Here is a 26668-nt window from a genome sequence, read left to right as displayed (position 1 = left end):
GGTTAGGGTTTTATTCCCATAATATGTAGGCAGTTTTTGATGGCATGGCTGTGTTTTAGGGCTGAAAGGATACTTAGGAATATAATTCTTTCAATGTTTTCTAAACATTTTTTTCTGACCTATATGGCTGTATACAGTGCTTTGCCCCAAAAAGGAATGGTGTCTGAATTGCCCTACAAGCAACAGTTTTAAAGAACCTGACTTAACTTTCAAACTCTTGCCATGGGTTTTGAAATCACAGGTATATTAACAGCTAAAGCCAAAATGTATTAGTTGTTTGCGACTTTTAGGCCACTTAAGCCTTAACGTACATTCATTTAGCACTCCGTTCAACACAAAATTTCCAATGAAAGAATGCCTTTCAAAAATGAATGTGACCATTCCTGATGTACTCTTTTGCTTTTGCTTTTGGCAGTGTTGTATTGTCTTTTCAGACTCATATTTTGATTCAGAGAAGCAAATTTTCCAGTCAAATGAGTGGAATATTGTGAGAAGTTTTTGAGACATATTTCAGCCCTAAGCCTAACCTAGCAAAACCCGAAGCTAGGGTTAGGGTTTTATTCCCATAATATGTATGCAGTTTTTGATGGCATGGCTGTGTTTTAGGGCTGAAAGGATACTTAGGAATATAATTCTTTCAATGTTTTCTAAACATTTTTTTCTGACCTATATGGCTGTATACAGTGCTTTGCCCCAAAAAGGAATGGTGTCTGAATTGCCCTACAAGCAACAGTTTTAAAGAACCTGACTTAACTTTCAAACTCTTGCCATGGGTTTTGAAATCACAGGTATATTAACAGCTAAAGCCAAAATATATTAGTTGTTTGTGACTTTTAGGCCACTTAAGTCTTAACGTACATTCATTTAGCACTCCGTTCAACACAAAATTTCCAATGAAAGAATGCCTTTGAAAAATGAATGTGACCATTCCTGATGTACTCTTTTGCTTTTGCTTTTGGCAGTGTTGTATTGTCTTTTCAGACTCATATTTTGATTCAGAGAAGCAAATTTTCCAGTCAAATGAGTGGAATATTGTGAGAAGTTTTTAAGACATATTTCAGCCCTCACCCTAACCTAGCAAAACCCGAAGCTAGGGTTAGGGTTTTATTCCCATAATATGTATGCAGTTTTTGATGGCATGGCTGTGTTTTAGGGCTGAAAGGATACTTAGGAATATCATTCTTTCAATGTTTTCTAAACATTTTTTTCTGACCTATATGGCTGTATACAGTGCTTTGCCCCAAAAAGGAATGGTGTCTGAATTGCCCTACAAGCAACAGTTTTAAAGAACCTGACTTAACTTTCAAACTCTTGCCATGGGCTTTGAAATCACAGGTATATTAACAGCTAAAACCAAAATGTATTAGTTGTTTGCGACTTTTAGGCCACTTAAGCCTTAACGTACATTCATTTAGCACTCCGTTCAACACAAAATTTCCAATGAAAGAATGCCTTTCAAAAATGAATGTGACCATTCCTGATGTACTCTTTTGCTTTTGCTTTTGGCAGTGTTGTATTGTCTTTTCAGACTCATATTTTGATTCAGAGAAGCAAATTTTCCAGTCAAATGAGTGGAATATTGTGAGAAGTTTTTGAGACATATTTCAGCCCTAACCCTAACCTTGCAAATCCCGAAGCTAGGGTTAGGGTTTTATTCCCATAATATGTAGGCAGTTTTTGATGGCATGGCTGTGTTTTAGGGCTGAAAGGATACTTAGGAATATAATTCTTTCAATGTTTTCTAAACATTTTTTTCTGACCTATATGGCTGTATACAGTGCTTTGCCCCAAAAAGGAATGGTGTCTGAATTGCCCTACAAGCAACAGTTTTAAAGAACCTGATTTAGTTTTCAAACTCTTCCCATGGGCTTTGAAATCACAGGTATATTAACAGCTAAAGCCAAAATGTATTAGTTGTTTGTGACTTTTAGGCCACTTAAGCCTTAACGTACATTCATTTAGCACTCCGTTCAACACAAAATTTCCAATGAAAGAATGCCTTTCAAAAATGAATGTGACCATTCCTGATGTACTCTTTTGCTTTTGCCTTTGGCAGTGTTGTATTGTCTTTTCAGACTCATATTTTGATTCAGAGAAGCAAATTTTCCAGTCAAATGAGTGGAATATTGTGAGAAGTTTTTGAGACATATTTCAGCCCTATCCCTAACCTAGCAAATCCCGATGCTAGGGTTAGGGTTTTATTCCCATAATATGTAGGCAGTTTTTGATGGCATGGCTGTGTTTTAGGGCTGAAAGGATACTTAGGAATATAATTCTTTCAATGTTTTCTAAACATTTTTTTCTGACCTATATGACTGTATACAGTGCTTTGCCCCAAAAAGGAATGGTGCCTGAATTGCCCTACAAGCAACAGTTTTAAAGAACCTGACTTAACTTTCTAACTCTTGCCATGGGCTTTGAAATCACAGGTATATTAACAGCTAAAGCCAAAATGTATTAGTTGTTTGCGACTTTTAGGCCACTTAAGCCTTAACGTACATTCATTTAGCACTCCGTTCAACACAAAATTTCCAATGAAAGAATGCCTTTCAAAAATGAATGTGACCATTCCTGATGTACTCTTTTGCTTTTGCTTTTGGCAGTGTTGTATTGTCTTTTCAGACTCATATTTTGATTCAGAGAAGCAAATTTTCCAGTCAAATGAGTGGAATATTGTGAGAAGTTTTTGAGACATATTTCAGCCCTAACCCTAACCTAGCAAAACCCGAAGCTAGGGTTAGGGTTTTATTCCCATAATATGTAGGCAGTTTTTGATGGCATGGCTGTGTTTTAGGGCTGAAAGGATACTTAGGAATATAATTCTTTCAATGTTTTCTAAACATTTTTTTCTGACCTATATGGCTGTATACAGAGCTTTGCCCCAAAACGCAATGGTGTCTGAATTGCCCTACAAGCAAGTTTTAAAGAACCTGACTTAACTTTCAAACTCTTGCCATGGGCTTTGAAATCACAGGTATATTAACAGCTAAAGCCAAAATGTATTTGTTGTTTGGGACTTTTAGGGCACTTAAGCCTTAAAGTACATTCATTTAGCACTCCGTTCAACACAGAATTTCCAATGAAAGAATGCCTTTCAAAAATGAATGTGACCATTCCTGATATACTCTTTTGCTTTTGCTTTTGGCAGTGTTGTATTGTCTTTTCAGACTCATATTTTGATTCAGAGAAGCAAATTTTCCAGTCAAATGAGTGGAATATTGTGAGAAGTTTTTGAGACATATTTCAGCCCTAACCCTAACCTAGCAAAACCCGAAGCTAGGGTTAGGGTTTTATTCCCATAATATGTATGCAGTTTTTGATGGCATGGCTGTGTTTTAGGGCTGAAAGGATACTTAGGAATATAATTCTTTCAATGTTTTCTAAACATTTTTTTCTGACCTATATGGCTGTATACAGTGCTTTGCCCCAAAAAGGAATGGTGTCTGAATTGCCCAACAAGCAACAGTTTTAAAGAACCTGACTTAACTTTCGAACTCTTGCCATGGGCTTTGAAATCACAGGTATATTAACAGCTAAAGCCAAAATGTATTAGTTGTTTGCGACTTTTAGGCCACTTAAGCCTTAACGTACATTCATTTAGCACTCCGTTCAACACAAAATTTCCAATGAAAGAATGCCTTTCAAAAATGAATGTGACCATTCCTGATGTACTCTTTTGCTTTTGGCAGTGTTGTATTGTCTTTTCAGACTCATATTTTGATTCAGAGAAGCAAATTTTCCAGTCAAATGAGTGGAATATTGTGAGAAGTTTTTGAGACATATTTCAGCCCTAACCCTAACCTAGCAAAACCCGAAGCTAGGGTTAGGGTTTTATTCCCATAATATGTATGCAGTTTTTGATGGCATGGCTGTGTTTTAGGGCTGAAAGGATACTTAGGAATATAATTCTTTCAATGTTTTCTAAACATTTTTTTCTGACCTATATGGCTGTATACAGTGCTTTGCCCCAAAAAGGAATGGTGTCTGAATTGCCCTACAAGCAACAGTTTTAAAGAACCTGACTTAACTTTCAAACTCTTGCCATGGGTTTTGAAATCACAGGTATATTAACAGCTAAAGCCAAAATGTATTAGTTGTTTGTGACTTTTAGGCCACTTAAGTCTTAACGTACATTCATTTAGCACTCCGTTCAACACAAAATTTCCAATGAAAGAATGCCTTTGAAAAATGAATGTGACCATTCCTGATGTACTCTTTTGCTTTTGCTTTTGGCAGTGTTGTATTGTCTTTTCAGACTCATATTTTGATTCAGAGAAGCAAATTTTCCAGTCAAATGAGTGGAATATTGTGAGAAGTTTTTAAGACATATTTCAGCCCTCACCCTAACCTAGCACAACCCGAAGCTAGGGTTAGGGTTTTATTCCCATAATATGTAGGCAGTTTTTGATGGCATGGCTGTGTTTTAGGGCTGAAAGGATACTTAGGAATATCATTCTTTCAATGTTTTCTAAACATTTTTTTCTGACCTATATGGCTGTATACAGTGCTTTGCCCCAAAAAGGAATGGTGTCTGAATTGCCCTACAAGCAACAGTTTTAAAGAACCTGACTTAACTTTCAAACTCTTGCCATGGGCTTTGAAATCACAGGTATATTAACAGCTAAAGCCAAAATGTATTAGTTGTTTGCGACTTTTAGGCCACTTAAGCCTTAACGTACATTCATTTAGCACTCCGTTCAACACAAAATTTCCAATGAAAGAATGCCTTTCAAAAATGAATGTGACCATTCCTGATGTACTCTTTTGCTTTTGCTTTTGGCAGTGTTGTATTGTCTTTTCAGACTCATATTTTGATTCAGAGAAGCAAATTTTCCAGTCAAATGAGTGGAATATTGTGAGAAGTTTTTGAGACATATTTCAGCCCTAACCCTAACCTAGCAAAACCCGAAGCTAGGGTTAGGGTTTTATTCCCATAATATGTAGGCAGTTTTTGATGGCATGGCTGTGTTTTAGGGCTGAAAGGATACTTAGGAATATAATTCTTTCAATGTTTTCTAAACATTTTTTTCTGACCTATATGGCTGTATACAGTGCTTTGCCCCAAAAAGGAATGGTGTCTGAATTGCCCTACAAGCAACAGTTTTAAAGAACCTGACTTAACTTTCAAACTCTTGCCATGGGCTTTGAAATCACAGGTATATTAACAGCTAATGCCAAAATGTATTAGTTGTTTGCGACTTTTAGGCCACTTAAGCCTTAACGTACATTCATTTAGCACTCCGTTCAACACAGAATTTCCAATGAAAGAATGCCTTTCAAAAATGAATGTGACCATTCCTGATATACTCTTTTGCTTTTGGCAGTGTTGTATTTTCTTTTCAGACTCATATTTTGATTCAGAGAAGCAAATTTTCCAGTCAAATGAGTGGAATATTGTGAGAAGTTTTTGAGACATATTTCAGCCCTAACCCTAACCTAGCAAAACCCGAAGCTAGGGTTAGGGTTTTATTCCCATAATATGTAGGCAGTTTTTGATGGCATGGCTGTGTTTTAGGGCTGAAAGGATACTTAGGAATATAATTCTTTCAATGTTTTCTAAACATTTTTTTCTGACCTATATGGCTGTATACAGTGCTTTGCCCCAAAAAGGAATGGTGTCTGAATTGCCCTACAAGCAACAGTTTTAAAGAACCTGACTTAACTTTCAAACTCTTGCCATGGGCTTTGAAATCACAGGTATATTAACAGCTAAAGCCAAAATGTATTAGTTGTTTGCGACTTTTAGGCCACTTAAGCCTTAACGTACATTCATTTAGCACTCCGTTCAACACAAAATTTCCAATGAAAGAATGCCTTTCAAAAATGAATGTGACCATTCCTGATATACTCTTTTGCTTTTGGCAGTGTTGTATTGTCTTTTCAGACTCATATTTTGATTCAGAGAAGCAAATTTTCCAGTCAAATGAGTGGAATATTGTGAGAAGTTTTTGAGACATATTTCAGCCCTAACCCTAACCTAGCAAAACCCGAAGCTAGGGTTAGGGTTTTATTCCCATAATATGTATGCAGTTTTTGATGGCATGGCTGTGTTTTAGGGCTGAAAGGATACTTAGGAATATAATTCTTTCAATGTTTTCTAAACATTTTTTTCTGACCTATATGGCTGTATACAGTGCTTTGCCCCAAAAAGGAATGGTGTCTGAATTGCCCTACAAGCAACAGTTTTAAAGAACCTGACTTAACTTTCAAACTCTTGCCATGGGTTTTGAAATCACAGGTATATTAACAGCTAAAGCCAAAATGTATTAGTTGTTTGTGACTTTTAGGCCACTTAAGTCTTAACGTACATTCATTTAGCACTCCGTTCAACACAAAATTTCCAATGAAAGAATGCCTTTGAAAAATGAATGTGACCATTCCTGATGTACTCTTTTGCTTTTGCTTTTGGCAGTGTTGTATTGTCTTTTCAGACTCATATTTTGATTCAGAGAAGCAAATTTTCCAGTCAAATGAGTGGAATATTGTGAGAAGTTTTTAAGACATATTTCAGCCCTCACCCTAACCTAGCAAAACCCGAAGCTAGGGTTAGGGTTTTATTCCCATAATATGTAGGCAGTTTTTGATGGCATGGCTGTGTTTTAGGGCTGAAAGGATACTTAGGAATATCATTCTTTCAATGTTTTCTAAACATTTTTTTCTGACCTATATGGCTGTATACAGTGCTTTGCCCCAAAAAGGAATGGTGTCTGAATTGCCCTACAAGCAACAGTTTTAAAGAACCTGACTTAACTTTCAAACTCTTGCCATGGGCTTTGAAATCACAGGTATATTAACAGCTAAAGCCAAAATGTATTAGTTGTTTGCGACTTTTAGGCCACTTAAGCCTTAACGTACATTCATTTAGCACTCCGTTCAACACAAAATTTCCAATGAAAGAATGCCTTTCAAAAATGAATGTGACCATTCCTGATTTACTCTTTTGCTTTTGGCAGTGTTGTATTGTCTTTTCAGACTCATATTTTGATTCAGAGAAGCAAATTTTCCAGTCAAATGAGTGGAATATTGTGAGAAGTTTTTGAGACATATTTCAGCCCTAACCCTAACCTAGCAAAACCCGAAGCTAGGGTTAGGGTTTTATTCCCATAATATGTATGCAGTTTTTGATGGCATGGCTGTGTTTTAGGGCTGAAAGGATACTTAGGAATATAATTCTTTCAATGTTTTCTAAACATTTTTTTCTGACCTATATGGCTGTATACAGTGCTTTGCCCCAAAAAGGAATGGTGTCTGAATTGCCCTACAAGCAACAGTTTTAAAGAACCTGACTTAACTTTCAAACTCTTGCCATGGGTTTTGAAATCACAGGTATATTAACAGCTAAAGCCAAAATGTATTAGTTGTTTGTGACTTTTAGGCCACTTAAGTCTTAACGTACATTCATTTAGCACTCCGTTCAACACAAAATTTCCAATGAAAGAATGCCTTTGAAAAATGAATGTGACCATTCCTGATGTACTCTTTTGCTTTTGCTTTTGGCAGTGTTGTATTGTCTTTTCAGACTCATATTTTGATTCAGAGAAGCAAATTTTCCAGTCAAATGAGTGGAATATTGTGAGAAGTTTTTAAGACATATTTCAGCCCTCACCCTAACCTAGCAAAACCCGAAGCTAGGGTTAGGGTTTTATTCCCATAATATGTAGGCAGTTTTTGATGGCATGGCTGTGTTTTAGGGCTGAAAGGATACTTAGGAATATCATTCTTTCAATGTTTTCTAAACATTTTTTTCTGACCTATATGGCTGTATACAGTGCTTTGCCCCAAAAAGGAATGGTGTCTGAATTGCCCTACAAGCAACAGTTTTAAAGAACTTGACTTAACTTTCAAACTCTTGCCATGGGCTTTGAAATCACAGGTATATTAACAGCTAAAGCCAAAATGTATTAGTTGTTTGCGACTTTTAGGCCACTTAAGCCTTAATGTACATTCATTTAGCACTCCGTTCAACACAAAATTTCCAATGAAAGAATGCCTTTCAAAAATGAATGTGACCATTCCTGATGTACTCTTTTGCTTTTGCTTTTGGCAGTGTTGTATTGTCTTTTCAGACTCATATTTTGATTCAGAGAAGCAAATTTTCCAGTCAAATGAGTGGAATATTGTGAGAAGTTTTTGAGACATATTTCAGCCCTAACCCTAACCTAGCAAAACCCGAAGCTAGGGTTAGGGTTTTATTCCCATAATATGTAGGCAGTTTTTGATGGCATGGCTGTGTTTTAGGGCTGAAAGGATACTTAGGAATATAATTCTTTCAATGTTTTCTAAACATTTTTTTCTGACCTATATGGCTGTATACAGTGCTTTGCCCCAAAAAGGAATGGTGTCTGAATTGCCCTACAAGCAACAGTTTTAAAGAACCTGACTTAACTTTCAAACTCTTGCCATGGGCTTTGAAATCACAGGTATATTAACAGCTAAAGCCAAAATGTATTAGTTGTTTGCGACTTTTAGGCCACTTAAGCCTTAACGTACATTCATTTAGCACTCCGTTCAACACAAAATTTCCAATGAAAGAATGCCTTTCAAAAATGAATGTGACCATTCCTGATGTACTCTTTTGCTTTTGGCGGTGTTGTATTGTCTTTTCAGACTCATATTTTGATTCAGAGAAGCAAATTTTCCAGTCAAATGAGTGGAATATTGTGAGAAGTTTTTAAGACATATTTCAGCCCTCACCCTAACCTAGCAAAACCCGAAGCTAGGGTTAGGGTTTTATTCCCATAATATGTAGGCAGTTTTTGATGGCATGGCTGTGTTTTAGGGCTGAAAGGATACTTAGGAATATCATTCTTTCAATGTTTTCTAAACATTTTTTTCTGACCTATATGGCTGTATACAGTGCTTTGCCCCAAAAAGGAATGGTGTCTGAATTGCCCTACAAGCAACAGTTTTAAAGAACCTGACTTAACTTTCAAACTCTTGCCATGGGCTTTGAAATCACAGGTATATTAACAGCTAAAGCCAAAATGTATTAGTTGTTTGCGACTTTTAGGCCACTTAAGCCTTAACGTACATTCATTTAGCACTCCGTTCAACACAAAATTTCCAATGAAAGAATGCCTTTCAAAAATGAATGTGACCATTCCTGATGTACTCTTTTGCTTTTGCTTTTGGCAGTGTTGTATTGTCTTTTCAGACTCATATTTTGATTCAGAGAAGCAAATTTTCCAGTCAAATGAGTGGAATATTGTGAGAAGTTTTTGAGACATATCTCAGCCCTAACCCTAACCTAGCAAAACCCGAAGCTAGGGTTAGGGTTTTATTCCCATAATATGTAGGCAGTTTTTGATGGCATGGCTGTGTTTTAGGGCTGAAAGGATACTTAGGAATATCATTCTTTCAATGTTTTCTAAACATTTTTTTCTGACCTATATGGCTGTATACAGTGCTTTGCCCCAAAAAGGAATGGTGTCTGAATTGCCCTACAAGCAACAGTTTTAAAGAACCTGACTTAACTTTCAAACTCTTGTCATGGGCTTTGAAATCACAGGTATATTAACAGCTAAAGCCAAAATGTATTAGTTGTTTGGGACTTTTAGGCCACTTAAGCCTTAACGTACATTTAATTAGCACTCCGTTCAACACAAAATTTCCAATGAAAGAATGCCTTTCAAAAATTAATGTGACCATTCCTGATGTACTCTCTTGCTTTTGCTTTTGGCAGTGTTGTATTGTCTTTTCAGACTCATATTTTGATTCAGAGAAGCAAATTTTCCAGTCAAATGAGTGGAATATTGTGAGAAGTTATTGAGACATATTTCAGCCTTAACCCTAACCTAGCAAAACCCGAAGCTAGGGTTAGGGTTTTATTCCCATAATATGTATGCAGTTTTTGATGGCATGGCTGTGTTTTAGGGCTGAAAGGATACTTAGTAAATAATTCTTTCAATGTTTTCTAAACATTTTTTTCTGACCTATATGGCTGTATACAGTGCTTTGCCCCAAAAAGGAATGGTGCCTGAATTGCCCTACAAGCAACAGTTTTAAAGAACCTGACTTAACTTTCTAACTCTTGCCATGGGCTTTGAAATCACAGGTATATTAACAGCTAAAGCCAAAATGTATTAGTTGTTTGCGACTATTAGGCCACTTAAGCCTTAACGTACATTCATTTAGCACTCCGTTCAACACAAAATTTCCAATGAAAGAATGCCTTTCAAAAATTAATGTGACCATTCCTGATGTACTCTTTTGCTTTTGCTTTTGGCAGTGTTGTATTGTCTTTTCAGACTCATATTTTGATTCAGAGAAGCAAATTTTCCAGTCAAATGAGTGGAATATTGTGAGAAGTTTTTGAGACATATTTCAGCCCTAACCCTAACCTAGCAAAATCCGAAGCTAGGGTTAGGGTTTTATTCCCATAATATGTAGGCAGTTTTTGATGGCATGGCTGTGTTTTAGGGCTGAAAGGATACTTAGGAATATAATTCTTTCAATGTTTTCTAAACATTTTTTTCTGACCTATATGGCTGTATACAGTGCTTTGCCCCAAAAAGGAATGGTGTCTGAATTGCCCTACAAGCAACAGTTCGAAAGAACCTGATTTAGTTTTCAAACTCTTCCCATGGGCTTTGAAATCACAGGTATATTAACAGCTAAAGCCAAAATGTATTAGTTGTTTGTGACTTTTAGGCCACTTAAGCCTTAACGTACATTCATTTAGCACTCCGTTCAACACAAAATTTCCAATGAAAGAATGCCTTTCAAAAATGAATGTGACCATTCCTGATGTACTCTTTTGCTTTTGGCAGTGTTGTATTGTCTTTTCAGACTCATATTTTGATTCAGAGAAGCAAATTTTCCAGTCAAATGAGTGGAATATTGTGAGAAGTTTTTAAGACATATTTCAGCCCTCACCCTAACCTAGCAAAACCCGAAGCTAGGGTTAGGGTTTTATTCCCATAATATGTAGGCAGTTTTTGATGGCATGGCTGTGTTTTAGGGCTGAAAGGATACTTAGGAATATAATTCTTTCAATGTTTTCTAAACATTTTTTTCTGACCTATATGGCTGTATACAGTGCTTTGCCCCAAAAAGGAATGGTGTCTGAATTGCCCTACAAGCAACAGTTTTAAAGAACCTGACTTAACTTTCAAACTCTTGCCATGGGCTTTGAAATCACAGGTATATTAACAGCTAAAGCCAAAATGTATTAGTTGTTTGCGACTTTTAGGCCACTTAAGCCTTAACGTACATTCATTTAGCACTCCGTTCAACACAAAATTTCCAATGAAAGAATGCCTTTCAAAAATGAATGTGACCATTCCTGATGTACTCTTTTGCTTTTGCTTTTGGCAGTGTTGTATTGTCTTTTCAGACTCATATTTTGATTCAGAGAAGCAAATTTTCCAGTCAAATGAGTGGAATATTGTGAGAAGTTTTTGAGACATATTTCAGCCCTAACCCTAACCTAGCAAAACCCGAAGCTAGGGTTAGGGTTTTATTCCCATAATATGTAGGCAGTTTTTGATGGCATGGCTGTGTTTTAGGGCTGAAAGGATACTTAGGAATATCATTCTTTCAATGTTTTCTAAACATTTTTTTCTGACCTATATGGCTGTATACAGTGCTTTGCCCCAAAAAGGAATGGTGTCTGAATTGCCCTACAAGCAACAGTTTTAAAGAACCTGACTTAACTTTCAAACTCTTGTCATGGGCTTTGAAATCACAGGTATATTAACAGCTAAAGCCAAAATGTATTAGTTGTTTGGGACTTTTAGGCCACTTAAGCCTTAACGTACATTTAATTAGCACTCCGTTCAACACAAAATTTCCAATGAAAGAATGCCTTTCAAAAATGAATGTGACCATTCCTGATGTACTCTCTTGCTTTTGGCAGTGTTGTATTGTCTTTTCAGACTCATATTTTGATTCAGAGAAGCAAATTTTCCAGTCAAATGAGTGGAATATTGTGAGAAGTTTTTGAGACATATTTCAGCCTTAACCCTAACCTAGCAAAACCCGAAGCTAGGGTTAGGGTTTTATTCCCATAATATGTAGGCAGTTTTTGATGGCATGGCTGTGTTTTAGGGCTGAAAGGATACTTAGGAATATAATTCTTTCAATGTTTTCTAAACATTTTTTTCTGACCTATATGGCTGTATACAGAGCTTTGCCCCAAAAAGCAATGGTGTCTGAATTGCCCTACAAGCAACAGTTTTAAAGAACCTGACTTAACTTTCAAACTCTTGCCATGGGCTTTGAAATCACAGGTATATTAACAGCTAAAGCCAAAATGTATTAGTTGTTTGGGACTTTTAGGCCACTTAAGCCTTAACGTACATTCATTTAGCACTCCGTTCAACACAAAATTTCCAATGAAAGAATGCCTTTCAAAAATGAATGTGACCATTCCTGATGTACTCTTTTGCTTTTGCTTTTGGCAGTGTTGTATTGTCTTTTCAGACTCATATTTTGATTCAGAGAAGCAAATTTTCCAGTCAAATGAGTGGAATATTGTGAGAAGTTATTGAGACATATTTCAGCCCTAACCCTAACCTAGCAAAACCCGAAGCTAGGGTTAGGGTTTTATTCCCATAATATGTATGCAGTTTTTGATGGCATGGCTGTGTTTTAGGGCTGAAAGGATACTTAGGAATATAATTCTTTCAATGTTTTCTAAACATTTTTTTCTGACCTATATGGCTGTATACAGTGCTTTGCCCCAAAAAGGAATGGTGCCTGAATTGCCCTACAAGCAACAGTTTTAAAGAACCTGACTTAACTTTCTAACTCTTGCCATGGGCTTTGAAATCACAGGTATATTAACAGCTAAAGCCAAAATGTATTAGTTGTTTGCGACTTTTAGGCCACTTAAGCCTTAACGTACATTCATTTAGCACTCCGTTCAACACAAAATTTCCAATGAAAGAATGCCTTTCAAAAATTAATGTGACCATTCCTGATGTACTCTTTTGCTTTTGCTTTTGGCAGTGTTGTATTGTCTTTTCAGACTCATATTTTGATTCAGAGAAGCAAATTTTCCAGTCAAATAAGTGGAATATTGTGAGAAGTTTTTGAGACATATTTCAGCCCTAACCCTAACCTAGCAAAATCCGAAGCTAGGGTTAGGGTTTTATTCCCATAATATGTAGGCAGTTTTTGATGGCATGGCTGTGTTTTAGGGCTGAAAGGATACTTAGGAATATAATTCTTTCAATGTTTTCTAAACATTTTTTTCTGACCTATATGGCTGTATACAGTGCTTTGCCCCAAAAAGGAATGGTGTCTGAATTGCCCTACAAGCAACAGTTTTAAAGAACCTGATTTAGTTTTCAAACTCTTCCCATGGGCTTTGAAATCACAGGTATATTAACAGCTAAAGCCAAAATGTATTAGTTGTTTGGGACTTTTAGGCCACTTAAGCCTTAACGTACATTTAATTAGCACTCCGTTCAACACAAAATTTCCAATGAAAGAATGCCTTTTAAAAATTAATGTGACCATTCCTGATGTACTCTTTTGCTTTTGCTTTTGGCAGTGTTGTATTGTCTTTTCAGACTCATATTTTGATTCAGAGAAGCAAATTTTCCAGTCAAATGAGTGGAATATTGTGAGAAGTTTTTGAGACATATTTCAGCCTTAACCCTAACCTAGCAAAACCCGAAGCTAGGGTTAGGGTTTTATTCCCATAATATGTAGGCAGTTTTTGATGGCATGGCTGTGTTTTAGGGCTGAAAGGATACTAAGGAATATAATTCTTTCAATGTTTTCTAAACATTTTTTTCTGACCTATATGGCTGTATACAGTGCTTTACCCCAAAAAGGAATGGTGTCTGAATTGCCCTACAAGCAACAGTTTTAAAGAACCTGACTTAACTTTCAAACTCTTGCCATAGGCTTTGAAATCACAGGTATATTAACAGCTAAAGCCAAAATGTATTAGTTGTTTGCGACTTTTAGGCCACTTAAGCCTTAACGTACATTTAATTAGCACTCCGTTCAACACAAAATTTCCAATGAAAGAATGCCTTTCAAAAATTAATGTGACCATTCCTGATGTACTCTCTTGCTTTTGCTTTTGGCAGTGTTGTATTGTCTTTTCAGACTCATAGTTTGATTCAGAGAAGCAAATTTTCCAGTCAAATGAGTGGAATATTTTGAGAAGTTTTTGAGACATATTTCAGCCCTAACCCTAACCTAGCAAATCCCGATGCTAGGGTTAGGGTTTTATTCCCATAATATGTAGGCAGTTTTTGATGGCATGGCTGTGTTTTAGGGCTGAAAGGATACTTAGGAATATAATTCTTTCAATGTTTTCTAAACATTTTTTTCTGACCTATATGGCTGTATACAGAGCTTTGCCCCAAAAAGCAATGGTGTCTGAATTGCCCTACAAGCAACAGTTTTAAAGAACCTGACTTAACTTTCAAACTCTTGCCATGGGCTTTGAAATCACAGGTATATTAACAGCTAAAGCCAAAATGTATTTGTTGTTTGGGACTTTTAGGCCACTTAAGCCTTAACGTACATTCATTTAGCACTCCGTTCAACACAAAATTTCCAATGAAAGAATGCCTTTCAAAAATGAATGTGACCATTCCTGATGTACTCTTTTGCTTTTGCTTTTGGCAGTGTTGTATTGTCTTTTCAGACTCATATTTTGATTCAGAGAAGCAAATTTTCCAGTCAAATGAGTGGAATATTGTGAGAAGTTATTGAGACATATTTCAGCCCTAACCCTAACCTAGCAAAACCCGAAGCTAGGGTTAGGGTTTTATTCCCATAATATGTAGGCAGTTTTTGATGGCATGGCTGTGTTTTAGGGCTGAAAGGATACTTAGGAATATAATTCTTTCAATGTTTTCTAAACATTTTTTTCTGACCTATATGGCTGTATACAGTGCTTTGCCCCAAAAAGGAATGGTGCCTGAATTGCCCTACAAGCAACAGTTTTAAAGAACCTGACTTAACTTTCTAACTCTTGCCATGGGCTTTGAAATCACAGGTATATTAACAGCTAAAGCCAAAATGTATTAGTTGTTTGCGACTTTTAGGCCACTTAAGCCTTAACGTACATTCATTTAGCACTCCGTTCAACACAAAATTTCCAATGAAAGAATGCCTTTCAAAAATTAATGTGACCATTCCTGATGTACTCTTTTGCTTTTGCTTTTAGCAGTGTTGTATTGTCTTTTCAGACTCATATTTTGATTCAGAGAAGCAAATTTTCCAGTCAAATGAGTGGAATATTGTGAGAAGTTTTTGAGACATATTTCAGCCCTAACCCTAACCTAGCAAAATCCGAAGCTAGGGTTAGGGTTTTATTCCCATAATATGTAGGCAGTTTTTGATGGCATGGCTGTGTTTTAGGGCTGAAAGGATACTTAGGAATATAATTCTTTCAATGTTTTCTAAACATTTTTTTCTGACCTATATGGCTGTATACAGTGCTTTGCCCCAAAAAGGAATGGTGTCTGAATTGCCCTACAAGCAACAGTTTTAAAGAACCTGATTTAGTTTTCAAACTCTTCCCATGGGCTTTGAAATCACAGGTATATTAACAGCTAAAGCCAAAATGTATTAGTTGTTTGGGACTTTTAGGCCACTTAAGCCTTAACGTACATTTAATTAGCACTCCGTTCAACACAAAATTTCCAATGAAAGAATGCCTTTTAAAAATTAATGTGACCATTCCTGATGTACTCTCTTGCTTTTGCTTTTGGCAGTGTTGTATTGTCTTTTCAGACTCATATTTTGATTCAGAGAAGCAAATTTTCCAGTCAAATGAGTGGAATATTGTGAGAAGTTTTTGAGACATATTTCAGCCTTAACCCTAACCTAGCAAAACCCGAAGCTAGGGTTAGGGTTTTATTCCCATAATATGTAGGCAGTTTTTGATGGCATGGCTGTGTTTTAGGGCTGAAAGGATACTTAGGAATATAATTCTTTCAATGTTTTCTAAACATTTTTTTCTGACCTATATGGCTGTATACAGTGCTTTGCCCCAAAAAGGAATGGTGTCTGAATTGCCCTACAAGCAACAGTTCGAAAGAACCTGATTTAGTTTTCAAACTCTTCCCATGGGCTTTGAAATCACAGGTATATTAACAGCTAAAGCCAAAATGTATTAGTTGTTTGTGACTTTTAGGCCACTTAAGCCTTAACGTACATTCATTTAGCACTCCGTTCAACACAAAATTTCCAATGAAAGAATGCCTTTCAAAAATGAATGTGACCATTCCTGATGTACTCTTTTGCTTTTGCCTTTGGCAGTGTTGTATTGTCTTTTCAGACTCATATTTTGATTCAGAGAAGCAAATTTTCCAGTCAAATGAGTGGAATATTGTGAGAAGTTTTTGAGACATATTTCAGCCCTAACCCTAACCTAGCAAATCCCGATGCTAGGGTTAGGGTTTTATTCCCATAATATGTAGGCAGTTTTTGATGGCATGGCTGTGTTTTAGGGCTGAAAGGATACTTAGGAATATAATTCTTTCAATGTTTTCTAAACATTTTTTTCTGACCTATATGGCTGTATACAGAGCTTTGCCCCAAAAAGCAATGGTGTCTGAATTGCCCTACTGTACAAGCAACAGTTTTAAAGAACCTGACTTAACTTTCAAACTCTTGCCATGGGCTTTGAAATCACAGGTATATTAACAGCTAAAGCCAAAATGTATTTGTTGTTTGGGACTTTTAGGCCACTTAAGCCTTAACGTACATTTAATTAGCACTCCGTTCAACACAAAATTTCCAATGAAAGAATGCCTTTTAAAAATTAATGTGACCATTCCTGATGTACTCTCTTGCTTTTGCTTTTGGCAGTGTTGTATTGTCTTTTCAGACTCATATTTTGATTCAGAGAAGCAAATTTTCCAGTCAAATGAGTGGAATATTGTGAGAAGTTTTTGAGACATATTTCAGCCTTAACCCTAACCTAGCAAAACCCGAAGCTAGGGTTAGGGTTTTATTCCCATAATATGTAGGCAGTTTTTGATGGCATGGCTGTGTTTTAGGGCTGAAAGGATACTTAGGAATATAATTCTTTCAATGTTTTCTAAACATTTTTTTCTGACCTATATGGCTGTATACAGTGCTTTGCCCCAAAAAGGAATGGTGTCTGAATTGCCCTACAAGCAACAGTTTTAAAGAACCTGACTTAACTTTCAAACTCTTGCCATGGGCTTTGAAATCACAGGTATATTAACAGCTAAAGCCAAAATGTATTAGTTGTTTGCGACTTTTAGGCCACTTAAGTCTTAACGTACATTCATTTAGCACTCCGTTCAACACAAAATTTCCAATGAAAGAATGCCTTTCAAAAATGAATGTGACCATTCCTGATGTACTCTTTTGCTTTTGCTTTTGGCAGTGTTGTATTGTCTTTTCAGACTCATATTTTGATTCAGAGAAGCAAATTTTCCAGTCAAATGAGTGGAATATTGTGAGAAGTTTTTGAGACATATTTCAGCCCTAACCCTAACCTAGCAAAACCCGAAGCTAGGGTTAGGGTTTTATTCCCATAATATGTATGCAGTTTTTGATGGCATGGCTGTGTTTTAGGGCTGAAAGGATACTTAGGAATATAATTCTTTCAATGTTTTCTAAACATTTTTTTCTGACCTATATGGCTGTATACAGTGCTTTGCCCCAAAAAGGAATGGTGTCTGAATTGCCCTACAAGCAACAGTTTTAAAGAACCTGACTTAACTTTCAAACTCTTGCCATGGGCTTTGAAATCACAGGTATATTAACAGCTAAAGCCAAAATGTATTAGTTGTTTGCGACTTTTAGGCCACTTAAGTCTTAACGTACATTCATTTAGCACTCCGTTCAACACAAAATTTCCAATGAAAGAATGCCTTTCAAAAATGAATGTGACCATTCCTGATGTACTCTTTTGCTTTTGCTTTTGGCAGTGTTGTATTGTCTTTTCAGACTCATATTTTGATTCAGAGAAGCAAATTTTCCAGTCAAATGAGTGGAATATTGTGAGAAGTTTTTGAGACATATTTCAGCCCTAACCCTAACCTAGCAAAACCCGAAGCTAGGGTTAGGGTTTTATTCCCATAATATGTATGCAGTTTTTGATGGCATGGCTGTGTTTTAGGGCTGAAAGGATACTTAGGAATATCATTCTTTCAATGTTTTCTAAACATTTTTTTCTGACCTATATGGCTGTATACAGTGCTTTGCCCCAAAAAGGAATGGTGTCTGAATTGCCCTACAAGCAACAGTTTTAAAGAACCTGACTTAACTTTCAAACTCTTGCCATGGGCTTTGAAATCACAGGTATATTAACAGCTAAAGCCAAAGTGTATTAGTTGTTTGCGACTTTTAGGCCACTTATGCCTTAACGTACATTCATTTAGCACTCCGTTCAACACAAAATTTCCAATGAAAGAATGCCTTTCAAAAATTAATGTGACCATTCCTGATGTACTCTTTTGCTCTGCTTTTGGCAGTGTTGTATTGTCTTTTCAAACTCATATTTTGATTCAGAGAAGCAAATTTTCCAGTCAAATGAGTGGAATATTGTGAGAAGTTTTTGAGACATATTTCAGCCCTAACCCTAACCTAGCAAAACCCGAAGCTAGGGTTAGGGTTTTATTCCCATAATATGTAGGCAGTTTTTGATGGCATGGCTGTGTTTTAGGGCTGAAAGGATACTTAGGAATATAATTCTTTCAATGTTTTCTAAACATTTTTTTCTGACCTATATGGCTGTATACAGTGCTTTGCCCCAAAAAGGAATGGTGTCTGAATTGCCCTACAAGCAACAGTTTTAAAGAACCTGACTTAACTTTCAAACTCTTGCCATGGGCTTTGAAATCACAGGTATATTAACAGCTAAAGCCAAAATGTATTAGTTGTTTGCGACTTTTAGGCCACTTAAGCCTTAACGTACATTCATTTAGCACTCCGTTCAACACAAAATTTCCAATGAAAGAATGCCTTTCAAAAATGAATGTGACCATTCCTGATATACTCTTTTGCTTTTGCTTTTGGCAGTGTTGTATTGTCTTTTCAGACTCATATTTTGATTCAGAGAAGCAAATTTTCCAGTCAAATGAGTGGAATATTGTGAGAAGTTTTTGAGACATATTTCAGCCCTAACCCTAACCTAGCAAAACCCGAAGCTAGGGTTAGGGTTTTATTCCCATAATATGTATGCAGTTTTTGATGGCATGGCTGTGTTTTAGGGCTGAAAGGATACTTAGGAATATAATTCTTTCAATGTTTTCTAAACATTTTTTTCTGACCTATATGGCTGTATACAGTGCTTTGCCCCAAAAAGGAATGGTGTCTGAATTGCCCTACAAGCAACAGTTTTAAAGAACCTGACTTAACTTTCAAACTCTTGCCATGGGCTTTGAAATCACAGGTATATTAACAGCTAAAGCCAAAATGTATTAGTTGTTTGCGACTTTTAGGCCACTTAAGCCTTAACGTACATTCATTTAGCACTCCGTTCAACACAAAATTTCCAATGAAAGAATGCCTTTCAAAAATGAATGTGACCATTCCTGATATACTCTTTTGCTTTTGCTTTTGGCAGTGTTGTATTGTCTTTTCAGACTCATATTTTGATTCAGAGAAGCAAATTTTCCAGTCAAATGAGTGGAATATTGTGAGAAGTTTTTGAGACATATTTCAGCCCTAACCCTAACCTAGCAAAACCCGAAGCTAGGGTTAGGGTTTTATTCCCATAATATGTATGCAGTTTTTGATGGCATGGCTGTGTTTTAGGGCTGAAAGGATACTTAGGAATATAATTCTTTCAATGTTTTCTAAACATTTTTTTCTGACCTATATGGCTGTATACAGTGCTTTGCCCCAAAAAGGAATGGTGTCTGAATTGCCCTACAAGCAACAGTTTTAAAGAACCTGACTTAACTTTCAAACTCTTGCCATGGGCTTTGAAATCACAGGTATATTAACAGCTAAAGCCAAAATGTATTAGTTGTTTGCAACTTTTAGGCCACTTAAGCCTTAACGTACATTCATTTAGCACTCCGTTCAACACAAAATTTCCAATGAAAGAATGCCTTTCAAAAATGAATGTGACCATTCCTGATGTACTCTTTTGCTGTTGGCAGTGTTGTATTGTCTTTTCAGACTCATATTTTGATTCAGAGAAGCAAATTTTCCAGTCAAATGAGTGGAATATTGTGAGAAGTTTTTGAGACATATTTCAGCCCTAACCCTAACCTAGCAAAACCCGAAGCTAGGGTTAGGGTTTTATTCCCATAATATGTATGCAGTTTTTGATGGCATGGCTGTGTTTTAGGGCTGAAAGGATACTTAGGAATATAATTCTTTCAATGTTTTCTAAACATTTTTTTCTGACCTATATGGCTGTATACAGTGCTTTGCCCCAAAAAGGAATGGTGTCTGAATTGCCCTACAAGCAACAGTTCGAAAGAACCTGATTTAGTTTTCAAACTCTTCCCATGGGCTTTGAAATCACAGGTATATTAACAGCTAAAGCCAAAATGTATTAGTTGTTTGGGACTTTTAGGCCACTTAAGCCTTAACGTACATTTAATTAGCACTCCGTTCAACACAAAATTTCCAATGAAAGAATGCCTTTCAAAAATTAATGTGACCATTCCTGATGTACTCTCTTGCTTTTGCTTTTGGCAGTGTTGTATTGTCTTTTCAGACTCATATTTTGATTCAGAGAAGCAAATTTTCCAGTCAAATGAGTGGAATATTGTGAGAAGTTTTTGAGACATATTTCAGCCCTAACCCTAACCTAGCAAAACCAGAAGCTAGGGTTAGGGTTTTATTCCCATAATGTGTATGCAGTTTTTGATGGCATGGCTGTGTTTTAGGGCTGAAAGGATACTTAGGAATATAATTCTTTCAATGTTTTCTAAACATTTTTTTCTGACCTATATGGCTGTATACAGTGCTTTGCCCCAAAAAGGAATGGTGTCTGAATTGCCCTACAAGCAACAGTTTTAAAGAACCTGACTTAACTTTCAAACTCTTGCCATGGGCTTTGAAATCACAGGTATATTAACAGCTAAAGCCAAAATGTATTAGTTGTTTGCGACTTTTAGGCCACTTAAGTCTTAACGTACATTCATTTAGCACTCCGTTCAACACAAAATTTCCAATGAAAGAATGCCTTTCAAAAATTAATGTGACCATTCCTGATGTACTCTTTTGCTTTTGCTTTTGGCAGTGTTGTATTGTCTTTTCAGACTCATATTTTGATTCAGAGAAGCAAATTTTCCAGTCAAATGAGTGGAATATTGTGAGAAGTTTTTGAGACATATTTCAGCCCTAACCCTAACCTAGCAAAACCCGAAGCTAGGGTTAGGGTTTTATTCCCATAATATGTATGCAGTTTTTGATGGCATGGCTGTGTTTTAGGGCTGAAAGGATACTTAGGAATATAATTCTTTCAATGTTTTCTAAACATTTTTTTCTGACCTATATGGCTGTATACAGTGCTTTGCCCCAAAAAGGAATGGTGTCTGAATTGCCCTACAAGCAACAGTTTTAAAGAACCTGACTTAACTTTCAAACTCTTGCCATGGGCTTTGAAATCACAGGTATATTAACAGCTAAAGCCAAAATGTATTAGTTGTTTGCGACTTTTAGGCCACTTAAGTCTTAACGTACATTCATTTAGCACTCCGTTCAACACAAAATTTCCAATGAAAGAATGCCTTTCAAAAATGAATGTGACCATTCCTGATGTACTCTTTTGCTTTTGCTTTTGGCAGTGTTGTATTGTCTTTTCAGACTCATATTTTGATTCAGAGAAGCAAATTTTCCAGTCAAATGAGTGGAATATTGTGAGAAGTTTTTGAGACATATTTCAGCCCTAACCCTAACCTAGCAAAACCCGAAGCTAGGGTTAGGGTTTTATTCCCATAATATGTATGCAGTTTTTGATGGCATGGCTGTGTTTTAGGGCTGAAAGGATACTTAGGAATATCATTCTTTCAATGTTTTCTAAACATTTTTTTCTGACCTATATGGCTGTATACAGTGCTTTGCCCCAAAAAGGAATGGTGTCTGAATTGCCCTACAAGCAACAGTTCGAAAGAACCTGATTTAGTTTTCAAACTCTTCCCATGGGCTTTGAAATCACAGGTATATTAACAGCTAAAGCCAAAATTTATTAGTTGTTTGGGACTTTTAGGCCACTTAAGTCTTAACGTACATTTAATTAGCACTCCGTTCAACACAAAATTTCCAATGAAAGAATGCCTTTCAAAAATTAATGTGACCATTCCTGATGTACTCTCTTGCTTTTGCTTTTGGCAGTGTTGTATTGTCTTTTCAGACTCATATTTTGATTCAGAGAAGCAAATTTTCCAGTCAAATGAGTGGAATATTGTGAGAAGTTTTTGAGACATATTTCAGCCCTAACCCTAACCTAGCAAAACCCGAAGCTAGGGTTAGGGTTTTATTCCCATAATATGTATGCAGTTTTTGATGGCATGGCTGTGTTTTAGGGCTGAAAGGATACTTAGGAATATAATTCTTTCAATGTTTTCTAAACATTTTTTTCTGACCTATATGGCTGTATACAGTGCTTTGCCCCAAAAAGGAATGGTGTCTGAATTGCCCTACAAGCAACAGTTTTAAAGAACCTGACTTAACTTTCAAACTCTTGCCATGGGCTTTGAAATCACAGGTATATTAACAGCTAAAGCCAAAATGTATTAGTTGTTTGCGACTTTTAGGCCACTTAAGTCTTAACGTACATTCATTTAGCACTCCGTTCAACACAAAATTTCCAATGAAAGAATGCCTTTCAAAAATGAATGTGACCATTCCTGATGTACTCTTTTGCTTTTGCTTTTGGCAGTGTTGTATTGTCTTTTCAGACTCATATTTTGATTCAGAGAAGCAAATTTTCCAGTCAAATGAGTGGAATATTGTGAGAAGTTTTTGAGACATATTTCAGCCCTAACCCTAACCTAGCAAAACCCGAAGCTAGGGTTAGGGTTTTATTCCCATAATATGTATGCAGTTTTTGATGGCATGGCTGTGTTTTAGGGCTGAAAGGATACTTAGGAATATCATTCTTTCAATGTTTTCTAAACATTTTTTTCTGACCTATATGGCTGTATACAGTGCTTTGCCCCAAAAAGGAATGGTGTCTGAATTGCCCTACAAGCAACAGTTTTAAAGAACCTGACTTAACTTTCAAACTCTTGCCATGGGCTTTGAAATCACAGGTATATTAACAGCTAAAGCCAAAGTGTATTAGTTGTTTGCGACTTTTAGGCCACTTATGCCTTAACGTACATTCATTTAGCACTCCGTTCAACACAAAATTTCCAATGAAAGAATGCCTTTCAAAAATTAATGTGACCATTCCTGATGTACTCTTTTGCTCTGCTTTTGGCAGTGTTGTATTGTCTTTTCAAACTCATATTTTGATTCAGAGAAGCAAATTTTCCAGTCAAATGAGTGGAATATTGTGAGAAGTTTTTGAGACATATTTCAGCCCTAACCCTAACCTAGCAAAACCCGAAGCTAGGGTTAGGGTTTTATTCCCATAATATGTAGGCAGTTTTTGATGGCATGGCTGTGTTTTAGGGCTGAAAGGATACTTAGGAATATAATTCTTTCAATGTTTTCTAAACATTTTTTTCTGACCTATATGGCTGTATACAGTGCTTTGCCCCAAAAAGGAATGGTGTCTGAATTGCCCTACAAGCAACAGTTTTAAAGAACCTGACTTAACTTTCAAACTCTTGCCATGGGCTTTGAAATCACAGGTATATTAACAGCTAAAGCCAAAATGTATTAGTTGTTTGCGACTTTTAGGCCACTTAAGCCTTAACGTACATTCATTTAGCACTCCGTTCAACACAAAATTTCCAATGAAAGAATGCCTTTCAAAAATGAATGTGACCATTCCTGATATACTCTTTTGCTTTTGCTTTTGGCAGTGTTGTATTGTCTTTTCAGACTCATATTTTGATTCAGAGAAGCAAATTTTCCAGTCAAATGAGTGGAATATTGTGAGAAGTTTTTGAGACATATTTCAGCCCTAACCCTAACCTAGCAAAACCCGAAGCTAGGGTTAGGGTTTTATTCCCATAATATGTATGCAGTTTTTGATGGCATGGCTGTGTTTTAGGGCTGAAAGGATACTTAGGAATATAATTCTTTCAATGTTTTCTAAACATTTTTTTCTGACCTATATGGCTGTATACAGTGCTTTGCCCCAAAAAGGAATGGTGTCTGAATTGCCCTACAAGCAACAGTTTTAAAGAACCTGACTTAACTTTCAAACTCTTGCCATGGGCTTTGAAATCACAGGTATATTAACAGCTAAAGCCAAAATGTATTAGTTGTTTGCGACTTTTAGGCCACTTAAGCCTTAACGTACATTCATTTAGCACTCCGTTCAACACAAAATTTCCAATGAAAGAATGCCTTTCAAAAATGAATGTGACCATTCCTGATGTACTCTTTTGCTGTTGGCAGTGTTGTATTGTCTTTTCAGACTCATATTTTGATTCAGAGAAGCAAATTTTCCAGTCAAATGAGTGGAATATTGTGAGAAGTTTTTAAGACATATTTCAGCCCTAACCCTAACCTAGCAAAACCCGAAGCTAGGGTTAGGGTTTTATTCCCATAATATGTAGGCAGTTTTTGATGGCATGGCTGTGTTTTAGGGCTGAAAGGATACTTAGGAATATCATTCTTTCAATGTTTTCTAAACATTTTTTTCTGACCTATATGGCTGTATACAGTGCTTTGCCCCAAAAAGGAATGGTGTCTGAATTGCCCTACAAGCAACAGTTTTAAAGAACCTGACTTAACTTTCAAACTCTTGCCATGGGCTTTGAAATCACAGGTATATTAACAGCTAAAGCCAAAATGTATTAGTTGTTTGCGACTTTTAGGCCACTTAAGTCTTAACGTACATTCATTTAGCACTCCGTTCAACACAAAATTTCCAATGAAAGAATGCCTTTCAAAAATGAATGTGACCATTCCTGATGTACTCTTTTGCTTTTGCTTTTGGCAGTGTTGTATTGTCTTTTCAGACTCATATTTTGATTCAGAGAAGCAAATTTTCCAGTCAAATGAGTGGAATATTGTGAGAAGTTTTTGAGACATATTTCAGCCCTAACCCTAACCTAGCAAATCCCGAAGCTAGGGTTAGGGTTTTATTCCCATAATATGTAGGCAGTTTTTGATGGCATGGCTGTGTTTTAGGGCTGAGAGGATACTTAGGAATATAATTCTTTCAATGTTTTCTAAACATTTTTTTCTGACCTATATGGCTGTATAAAGTGCTTTGCCCCAAAAAGGAATGGTGTCTGAATTGCCCTACAAGCAACAGTTCGAAAGAACCTGATTTAGTTTTCAAACTCTTCCCATGGGCTTTGAAATAACAGGTATATTAACAGCTAAAGCCAAAATGTATTAGTTGTTTGGGACTTTTAGGCCACTTAAGTCTTAACGTTCATTCATTTAGCACTCCGTTCAACACAAAATTTCCAATGAAAGGATGCCTTTCAAGAATTAATGTGACCATTCCTGATGTACTCTTTTGCTTTTGCTTTTGGCAGTGTTGTATTGTCTTTTCAGACTCATATTTTGATTCAGAGAAGGAAATTTTCCGGTCAAATGAGTGGAATATTGTGAGAAGTTTTTGAGACATATTTCAGCCCTAACCCTAACCTAGCTAAACCCGAAGCTAGGGTTAGGGTTTTATTCCCATAATATGTAGGCAGTTTTTGATGGCATGGCTGTGTTTTAGGGCTGAAAGGATACTTAGGAATATAATTCTTTCAATGTTTTCTAAACATTTTTTTCTGACCTATATGGCTGTATACAGAGCTTTGCCCCAAAAAGCAATGGTGTCTGAATTGCCCTACAAGCAACAGTTTTAAAGAACCTGACTTAACTTTCAAACTCTTGCCATGGGCTTTGAAATCACAGGTATATTAACAGCTAAAGCCAAAATGTATTTGTTGTTTGGGACTTTTAGGCCACTTAAGCCTTAACGTACATTCATTTAGCACTCCGTTCAACACAAAATTTCCAATGAAAGAATGCCTTTCAAAAATGAATGTGACCATTCCTGATGTACTCTTTTGCTTTTGCTTTTGGCAGTGTTGTATTGTCTTTTCAGACTCATATTTTGATTCAGAGAAGCAAATTTTCCAGTCAAATGAGTGGAATATTGTGAGAAGTTTTTGAGACATATTTCAGCCCTAACCCTAACCTAGCAAATCCCGAAGCTAGGGTTAGGGTTTTATTCCCATAATATGTAGGCAGTTTTTGATGGCATGGCTGTGTTTTAGGGCTGAAAGGATACTTAGGAATATAATTCTTTCAATGTTTTCTAAACATATTTTTCTGACCTATATGGCTGTATACAGTGCTTTGCCCCAAAAAGGAATGGTGTCTGAATTGCCCTACAAGCAACAGTTTTAAAGAACCTGACTTAACTTTCAAACTCTTGCCATGGGCTTTGAAATCACAGGTATATTAACAGCTAAAGCCAAAATGTATTAGTTGTTTGCGACTTTTAGGCCACTTAAGTCTTAACGTACATTCATTTAGCACTCCGTTCAACACAAAATTTCCAATGAAAGAATGCCTTTCAAAAATGAATGTGACCATTCCTGATGTACTCTTTTGCTTTTGCTTTTGGCAGTGTTGTATTGTCTTTTCAGACTCATATTTTGATTCAGAGAAGCAAATTTTC

This window comes from Atractosteus spatula, chromosome 14 (genome assembly GCF_055471065.1).
Source record: "Atractosteus spatula isolate fAtrSpa1 chromosome 14, fAtrSpa1.hap1, whole genome shotgun sequence".
Lineage (NCBI taxonomy): Eukaryota > Metazoa > Chordata > Actinopteri > Semionotiformes > Lepisosteidae > Atractosteus > Atractosteus spatula.
The sequence above is the reverse complement of the archived record's forward strand: the minus strand, read 5'-3'. Positions refer to the sequence as shown.